The sequence below is a fragment of the Solanum verrucosum genome, unplaced genomic scaffold (genome assembly GCF_900185275.1).
Source record: "Solanum verrucosum unplaced genomic scaffold, falcon-dt-bn FXZP01000015.1, whole genome shotgun sequence".
Taxonomy (NCBI): domain Eukaryota; kingdom Viridiplantae; phylum Streptophyta; class Magnoliopsida; order Solanales; family Solanaceae; genus Solanum; species Solanum verrucosum.
The window spans coordinates 49,882-59,621 of NW_026020070.1; the positions used below are offsets into that span (position 1 = coordinate 49,882).

General features: G+C 33.7%; 1 pseudogene; it reads left to right on the plus strand.

The window, feature by feature from the left end:
- Nucleotides 1-735: 735 nt before the first annotated feature.
- On the plus strand, nucleotides 736-4,888 carry LOC125823853 (uncharacterized; annotated as a pseudogene).
- Nucleotides 4,889-9,740: the final 4,852 nt, after the last annotated feature.

Here is a 9,740-nt window from a genome sequence, read left to right on the forward strand (position 1 = left end):
ATCAGAAGCCAGGGAGACAAAACACATTGGAAAGATCAGGCCAAGCTACCCCAAGTTCATCAGGTATAGATGTCAAGTTTTATGCAACTGATCCAGTTATGTTCCTCAATTTTCATCAACTGTCAAAATAATCAAAAGATCGAATTGCTACTCCTCTATATTCTCACCCTCTTGAAGATAAAGGCACCAACACATAACTCCACAGGAAAAACTCCTATTAATGACCAAACTCTTCAATGCTTTAATAAATTTAATCTTCTAGACACTCTGAAAGATACCATCATCTCTGCTCTCTCTCGGATGACTCTGACATGATTTTTGAAAACCTAATATCTATTAATGACAATCACGCGAACTTGTATCCTCCCCTGCAAACTACGATGCAAATTCCCCTATAATTGCCTAACACTCACCACGTGTCATCCCCCCTTAGAAACCTCAATGGACTCTTTCTCCCTTTGGGCCCACATTTTTTACAAATAACAAGAGGACCGCCAAGGCGGAATTGGGAATGCTACCTATTTCCCCAAGTAATTCCCAGCCAGTACATTTGGCAAATTCGAATGGACAAGTGTCCATGGAAACTTATCTAACAAAATTTTCAAGTAAACTCTATACGCAAGAAACACCCAATCCCCCTCATTAACATATCAACCTATAAATATATGCAATCATTAACACTCCAATCACGCTCCACCTCCACTAAGTATATTATGTCTTCATGTCCTTCTCACAATGTTTAGGCCATCAGTACCATTCACCAGAATTCAGCATGCTCCTCTAACTCGTCCATCTCTTCTGAGGCCCACCATGAACAACCTCACCCCTCTACCCTTCCAACTTCCGCAACATCCACTATTGTTTGTGACACATCATGTCCATCCTCTTCATCTCCCCTAATCATGGATAGAGATGGGCCTACAAGGACATGCAGCCATCTTCTCCATTGAAATCATTGAGGTAGAGACACTAGTCATTTTGTAGAACCACAATTTCCTTGCTTAGCTTATCTCAGAAGTAATAAAAATAGCAGCGGATCATTTTGTGAACCAAATGTGGGCTGCAAGTTCTGGACCCTCTAGCACCACCGATCACTCCATCTTTCATCCGGACAATGCAGACATTGCGGAATCTTCCACACACTTCAGTCATTTTCGAAACATGCCCAATTTAGCTCAAACCCCATTCTTTACCCCTCAAGAGTTAATCCACGGCAACCCCATTCTCTTTCCCTTGAAACCAATCCATGTGCCTTAACACCTTCCACTGGTGATCCCAACTCCAGGAGCAATGAATCATCCAAGGTCTCAGGACCAAGGAGAGGTAAGGGGTCCTCAAATGAAAAGGAACACCTCGTTCACCGAAATATCAAACATCAAAAGTGTGGCCCTTATGATCTTCCCTGGGGGAGAGGATAAAAAATACATTCACTTTTGTCTTCATGCACTAGTGAAATACTCCTTCGACCTCTGTCTCACAATAAACATAACTCTGGCCAAATATGCGGTAGTGTTAACACCGACTATGAAACCCAATCTGATCCCCATGGCGAACAATCCTAAGATACCATCATTATTCTACTCATCCATAATTCAGCCTACTAGCATAATTATGTGGAATACTCGTGGTGCTACCAATGAAAACTTAAAAGGAATTTTAAAGATGACATTCAAAGCTATAATCCTTGCATGGTTGCCCATCTCGAAACCAAAATGGAAAATCACCTATGAATGCTTAATGAATTTGGCGTTGATGATTTATGGGAAACCCCAGCTCATGGTACATCAGGTGGTATTGTTCTTCTTTGGTATTCAAGTATTATCACTGTCACCAAAAAGAACGAAACCTCCCAGGAGCTTCATGCCATGATCGAGGTATATCCTCTAAACCTTCCTTGGTGTTTCACCATTAATTATGCAAGCACTACCTACTCTAAACGTATGAATCTCTGGAATAATCTAAATAATATTGTCAATTCCTATGTTGAGCCTAGCTTATACCTGGAGATTTTAATCAAATTCTTTCCCAAGATGATAAGTGGGGGGGACGCTCATTTAGTGCCACAAAAAACTCTTACTTTTGGTAACTTAGTAAAGAATAGTTGGGATAATAGATCCTTCAGGAAGATCTTTCTATCTTTACCTCTGTTGCCACTGACTGGAGTAGGGAAACCTTCGGGGACATTTTTCAGAAGAAAAGAAAGATTCTAGCTAGATTAGAGGGCATTCAAAATTCTTTCGTCGTCCCCCATAGTTATTTTCTTCAAAAACTTGAGACTACAACAATATCCTCAAGCTTGAGGATGAATATTGGAAGCATAGATCTCGTATAAACTGGCTTAAGGATTGAGATGCAAATACGAAATTATTTCATCTTTCCGTAGTAAACAGAAGGAGGAGAAATAAAATAGCCTATTTTAAGGATGACAACGATAGCTGGATTACTGATCCTGGAAAGGTTGTTGACCATACTTATGCTTACTTCAATAGTTGTTTTACTACTTCCCACAATGCCACTGATTGGCACCAAATTCTAGCTACCACACCCAGCTTCCACAAACTTGACCTTTCCAATATAGATCGGCCCCTTCAAGATTATAAAGTCACCTAAGCCCTCTTCTCCCTCAATCCCTTAAAAGCTTCTGGTCCGGATGGTCTTCATCCACACTTATTCCAATCCCAGTGGAAAATTTTAGGGAAATCTGTTATCACTTGCTGTGATGAGATCTTAACCACTCATACCATCCCCCAAAATATGTATAACACTCTCCTCTGTCTGATTCCAAAGGACTTTATACCAATTGGCCTTTGTAATACCATATATAAGGTTATTACAAAATTATAGCTAACCGCATCAAACCCCACCTATCTAACCTTATAAGGCCTTACCAATCTAGTTTTCTTAAAGGTCGAAGAGCGTGCAAAAATGCCATCCTGGTTCAAGAACTTATGTACCAGCTTAATAATACTAAGAGCAAAAAAGGCATGATTATGCTAAAGATCGACCTCGAAAAGGACTTTGATCGTCTGGAATGGTCTTTTGTCTACCAAACTCTTCAACGTTACGTATCATGAACTGCATCTCCTCTTCTAACATAGTAGTTTTATGCCCTCTCCGATCAAAAAATTAACACGACCAAATCTAGGGCTTTCTTCTCTTCCAACTGTGAATATAACGCCAGGGTTCTAGTTAAACAACTCCTTGGTATTTCTCATTCCGCTTACTTCAGAAAATATCTTGGTTTTCCCATTCTAAACCATAAACCTAAGGCTGGTGATTTCCAATATGTCATTGATAACATGAAGAAAAAAACTCTCTAGTTGGAAAGTAAACTTTTTGACTGCAACAGGTCGGGCTACTTTGATCAAATCTACTCTTAACGTCATTCTAGCCTATACCATGCAATATTTTCTTCTCCCAAAACTGATTTGTAATAACATTGATAAAATCAAACGGGATTTATTTTGGGGTTCCTCCACCCACAAAAGAAAGCTTCATTATATGGCTTGGGAAAAGGCCACAACCCCTAAGGATAACAAGGGGCTTGGCCTTCATAGTGTTGAAACTAAGAATAACATCTTCCTTACAGGTGTCGCGTAGAGATTATTCTCAAACACTACAGACCTTTGGGCAAAAACCTTGTCCCATAAATACAAGAATAATTGTTCTTCCCCTTCTCGTTCATTTATTTGGAGAACATCCTCTATGGAGGTAAATTTTGCTTGGAAGGTATAGCTTGGACACCTGGCTCGAGTAATTTTATCAACCTCTGGAACCAACGTTGGATGCGTAACATACCCCCCCCCCTCGGATCCCTTCTCCATGCCCCCTCCCCAATTAGGAAGAAGAACACCTTAAGTTCTCTTTCTTATGGGATGGTACTTCTTGGGACTGGTCAAAATTTTCTTTTGATATTCCTCTTGACATCGTGCAGGAAGCTACCAAAGTTCTTCCCAATCTAGGGGTCGGTGAAAATGATATCCCCTACTGGATTTATAACCCTACAAGTAACGTTTCCGCCTCTACTGCCCATATGATATTTACCCCACTCCTTCATCGACCCTTTGCTCTTCAATGGATCTGGCAACTCAAGACACCGAGAAAGATTAAGTTTTTCCGCTGGCAATGTGCCCTTGGACGTCTGCCTACTCGTGCCTATCTCCATTATATTGGCCTCATCAATGATACTACTTGTGTAGCTTGCCACATTGCGCACGAGAGCATCCCCACATCTTCTTGGACTGTTATATTGCAAAAAAAAATGGTTAGATTTGGGTTTGCATATTGATGTAATTTCTCACATCGATGGTCACTAGCTACACTCCCTTCGAGAACTAAAATTCCCCAAGAACGCTCTCCTTTAAGACTGGACTGCCCTTCTTCCTTTTGCCCTTTGGCACATTTGGATTAATAGAAATCACAATACCCATAATGGTAAAATAATCTTCTCATTTGTACTTTGGTTATAAGTAATACCTCCGAATTTATCCATCATACACTAGCACCCTCTGATCCAGAGGCTTCTATCTCCATTAACATCAAGTGGTCTCCACCCCCCACCCCCAGACCACTTTAAGTTAAACACTTATGGGTCTTTCTCCAACGTCTCAAGTGGGAGTGGTATTGGTGAGGTAATTAAAGATGACCAAAGAAATTGGAGGGTTGGCTTCTACAAGCGTTCGCATAGTCATAATCACATAATGGCAAAATTGGAAGCACTCTCTACCGGTCTGCAATTTTCTATCACCTACAATCTCAAACCTTTAGAAGTGGAATCCGACTCCACTGATCTTCTCCGCTATTTAGAGGAACTTGTTTCACTATAACCTATAATTTTATCGTGCAGGTCAATGTTGAGGAAGTTGGGGAATCCAGTGATACGCCATAACTTCTGACAAGGAAACAAGGTGGCAGACTTTTTGTGCAAGATAGGTTGTCAACTAACAATGACCCGTCAATCATATATATATATATAATATCCTTGACTACAAAAAAAATCTAAGAAAATCAATTAAGGAAAAAATTGAACCATATTTTTTTGTATTACCCTTTTGTTTATTCCTAGTCATTACTAAAAAAGGTTTGAATTTTGACTTTAATAATAACTCCCATCGTCCAACAATACTTGTCCACTTTACACTTAGTTCCTAATTTATCTTATCATTAATTATAGTCATTTCTCTATTATATTTTTTAGGACATTGTATTTATTATATTCAAAGGGTGATAAAGTAAAATTACCCTTTTATTTATAGTTTCTTAAGGGGTGTGTCAAGTCAATAGTGGACAACTATTGTTGGACAGAGGCAGTACTACTAACAGAAGTTAAGGACTCCATTTGATTCTCATTTCAAGCTTAAATGTGAAATCATAAATATAAGTAATCATATACAGAAGTATAAATTTGTAAATTTAACTTCTAGAAAATTACAAACATCATTAAAGAAAAAGGGTAAAAAAAAATTTCAAGTATTTCTCTTGAACATTGAACAATTCAACTATTTTGAATAAAAAAGCTCTAAAAATTCAGTTAATATAGAATAGAAGGAGTAGTAAATATTATTATCCAAGAAGAGGGAATAAGCACACATCTAACTGTCAACATGTCAAGCTAGCTATATGCTTACCTTCATTCTTAGTTGTTTGGCTTACAGGTTTGAGCCCGACATATTATGTATAGGGTCTTATGTTCGAACCTCAGTTACATCATTTTTTTTATTTCTGTTTTTATGTGTTCTTATTAATTAAAATGTATGTCTCGTCATTTATCTAATTTAATATTGATTAAAAAGGGACATTTCAATTAAGTAAATTAGTATACATACCCGAGCATTGCGCGGATATTTAAAATATAATAATTTTATAATTAAAAATAACTTATAAGAATAGTTATTCACTTAGTAATATATTTAAACAATAATAATCTTTCATCCCGTATTAGTTGATTATCTTACTAAAAATAGGTTTCTCATATTAGTTGTCCATTTACTAAATCGAGAAAGAATTAATTAAATTTTTCATATACTGCTCGTGCAAATAGTTCTTTTTGAAAGTATTTATATTTGTTTGTAATTTTTTTTAGAGGTGAATTAGTAAACATATCTTCTTTATTTCTTAATACACGTGTAAAAGGATGATTTGACTATCGGACGGTGAAGTAATAGTAGAAATCATTAGCTTATTTATTTGAGCACATTAAATTAATATTATTAGTGCGCAATTCAATTTTATAATATTTTTAATTTAAATTAACTACTTTATTTTTTTTCTTGTGGAAAAATTGAAAAAGGAAAAGTATAACATACCCTCTAATACAATGCCGTTAATTTATTGTTGTTGTTTTTTTTTATAAAAAAATCAATGAAATTCTTTACAATTTGTTTATAATAGAGAATGTAATTGAAAGTTTTAAAAATATCATCTTTTTTTTAAAGTGAATTACGATACGGTATAATAGAAGAAAAAGGGAGAAAGAGTATTATGTAGTTGGATACTCAGTTATTCTTTTTGCACGGTAATTGAGAAATACATATTTTTTTATTTTTTTTAAAATAAAAAATAACAATTTGTTCAGAAGTGGGAAGGTAGTGGGAGCCTGGGAGGTTTTAAAACTGCTTATTTGTTGTGATGGATAATAATAATTAATTCACATTAAGAATAAAATTGAAAAATAAAATTATTTAATTGGATTCTCAGTTTTTTTCTCATTTAATTCAAATACTATCTTAATTTTATTTATTTTTTAAAAACTTATATTATATATATATATATATATATATAAAATCAAAATTACTCTATTTAAGAAAAATATAAAAATGAAATTAATTAGTTGGATATTAAGTTTTTTTCCAAGTAAATTTAAATTACAGATAAAAGTATTTTTAAAATAATTCATTTTATAATGCATTTAGCTATCTAACAGCGTAACTATATTAAAAAAACAAAGGTCCTTCTTACCTATAGTAATCAAATTCTTAGCAATAAATCGTATGTTCTCGGAAATGTACAAATAATATAAACTGCTATTAATATCTCGATTCTCAAGGTCCTAATAAATCGTATTTTCCTTATAATTTTTAATTTCTATTCAGTAAAACAAATATACATATATAATTAGGCAATTAGGTCACTTGTGTTTTAAAATTTCCACTTGAAACATTAAATCATATTGAATTAACAAATATTCTCCATATTTCAATTTATATGATATACTTAATTTTTTAATTAGTGTAAAAAAAAAATGACATGTTTCATTGTTTGACAAATATTTAATCATACTATCAACGTTTTATTCTTGTTGGATCTCAATTATTTCTCAAAAAAAAAAATCATAAAAATATACTCTTTTTAACATTTAAGGGTAAGTTTAAAAATTTGAAAGATCTCTCTATATTTCTTAAACTTAATTCATGCGCACAAATTACATTATATAAATTAGAACGAAGTGAATAACCCTTATTATCTTCTTTTCTAATGCAATATGCCTAATATGAGAAACCTTATAAAATTAAGAAAAATAATTATCAAATAATATTTAAATGAAAAAATGATAACGCTATAGTATGTATTTGCATAGAATTCTAAAGGGAAAAGGGTTTGAAAAATACTTCAATTTTGGCCGAAATTGTTGTTACGATACCAAACTTTGGAAATGACCTTTTACCCCCCCCCTGTACTATTTAATAGTGTATTTTAAAGGTTTATATGTGTATACGTGGACATCATATATATTGCATCATTTTAAATAGTAATATGTCCACGTGGGCACATATATACCTATAAAATATACTATTAAATAGTGTAGGGGGTAAAAGGTCCTCCATAAAGTTTGATATCGTAACAGCAATTTCGGCCAAAATTACAGTATTTTTCAGACCCTTTTCCCCACTCTAAATTGATATCATTTCACAAACTTTTCATTGATGTCTTATATAATCATTAATAATATTTGCTGAAATAGACTTCTTAAAATAAATAGAGTTATCTCAAATGATATTCAAATTATACATAACAAAGATGCAAATAGAGTGTTGGTTAATTTTAAGACTTTGAAGTTTCTTTTAGATAGTTAAATTTTATAAAACACAAATTACAATCATCCCAAATATCATTCAAATCATATTTGAAATATCAAAAACTTAAACACGACAGATTACTTAAACACAATAATTATATTCAAAAATTAATAAAATATGCAATACATATTGAGACAATTAAAATGGACAAAAGCTATCTAGTTGTGCACTTGATCAAATTTATCCGAATCTTGAAAAAATTATCTATACAACAATGAAAAAATTCTAAAACAAATAAAATAGGAATAAAATGTCAAGATCCAAAAATGGATGTGATGACACTCGTCTTTTCCCATCAAGACAAGTCAGCCTAAAACCCAAATATCACAAACTATGCGGAAGTAAGACATATTGAAATCTCAAATTATTATAAGTAGAGATAACTAGGCCAACTTAATACAACCCCCAAAATATGGTTGTCACGTATAAATGTCTCTAAAGTATTACAACTGAATCAAAAGAAAATACAAGTCTCATATAACATTGCATCTATAAAAGAAAAAGATTATAAATAAGGAGAAAGTAAGTCTGCTAAGATGACAACAACTACCTCACAAATCTCCACATGAAGCCTCAGAAAAGAAGAGAATAGCAAGTATCAAGAAGATCCGGGCTAGTGATTTTAACGTTTCAAGCACACCTTATCTAATTCTAGGTGTCAACAATCGTAAATTAATATAAAACTCAACTAGATGAGTTGGGTCGAATCCCACAGGGAGCGGTACATGTTTAGAATTCAATTAAGAAGTATGAATGCAATCTAATCAGCCATAGGAATAAACATTATCGGAAAAAGACATTACACAAATTAAAGGGATGACACGAATGTCAGATGGAGGGTTTTGGTTGTGATTATCAACTACAAACAGTCACAAATGATTTAAATAACAATAGGGAGATAGATTCTCGGAATGTGATCAATTATAGGCAAATATAGGCATATGGGTAATTGCAACTACTAGTAAATAGCTAAATATCAGTGAGTAGGCTAGACTATAAGGGAGATGGTTTTCTCTCGAACAACCACCCCGAATCAGGTGATTTCTTTCGAACATCAACAAGCATGACAATAAAGAACAGCCAAACACCTTAATCCATTCACTCTCTAGAGCTAAATGTGTGGGATTGGGTTTAGGATTCACTCTCTCGAGCTAAACCAAAATCAACTCAATATCCACAAACCATCAATCAATAATTTTAGTTCTAAAACTTCTCTCTCGAGCAAGCCAAGAACACAAATAAAGAACTGCATTTGCAACTACAATTGTTAAATTAAACCACAATTAATTATTAAACTCACTTTTAAATAGCATTTAAATTAACAATTAGCAATATCCATAAACTAATTCAACTCATAATCACATGATCGCACCCTAAAAGCATCATAAAAAGGTAAAAATGATTACCGAATCGATTATCCATCAATTGGGTAAGAGAGATTTAGTCTTTACAATGCTCAATATGAAGAAAATCTGAAAACCTACTTCCAACTTCTTCAAATCAAAATTTTCAAATCTTCAAAGCTAAGGAAAACTCTAGAGAAAAGTCTTCTAAAACTAAGTTCTAATGTCTAACAAAAATATCCAAGATGAATAATACTAAACTAAATGTTCAAAATCTAATTTATTGTCGCCAAAAACAAGCTACGAAAGTCCATTTGGTGAA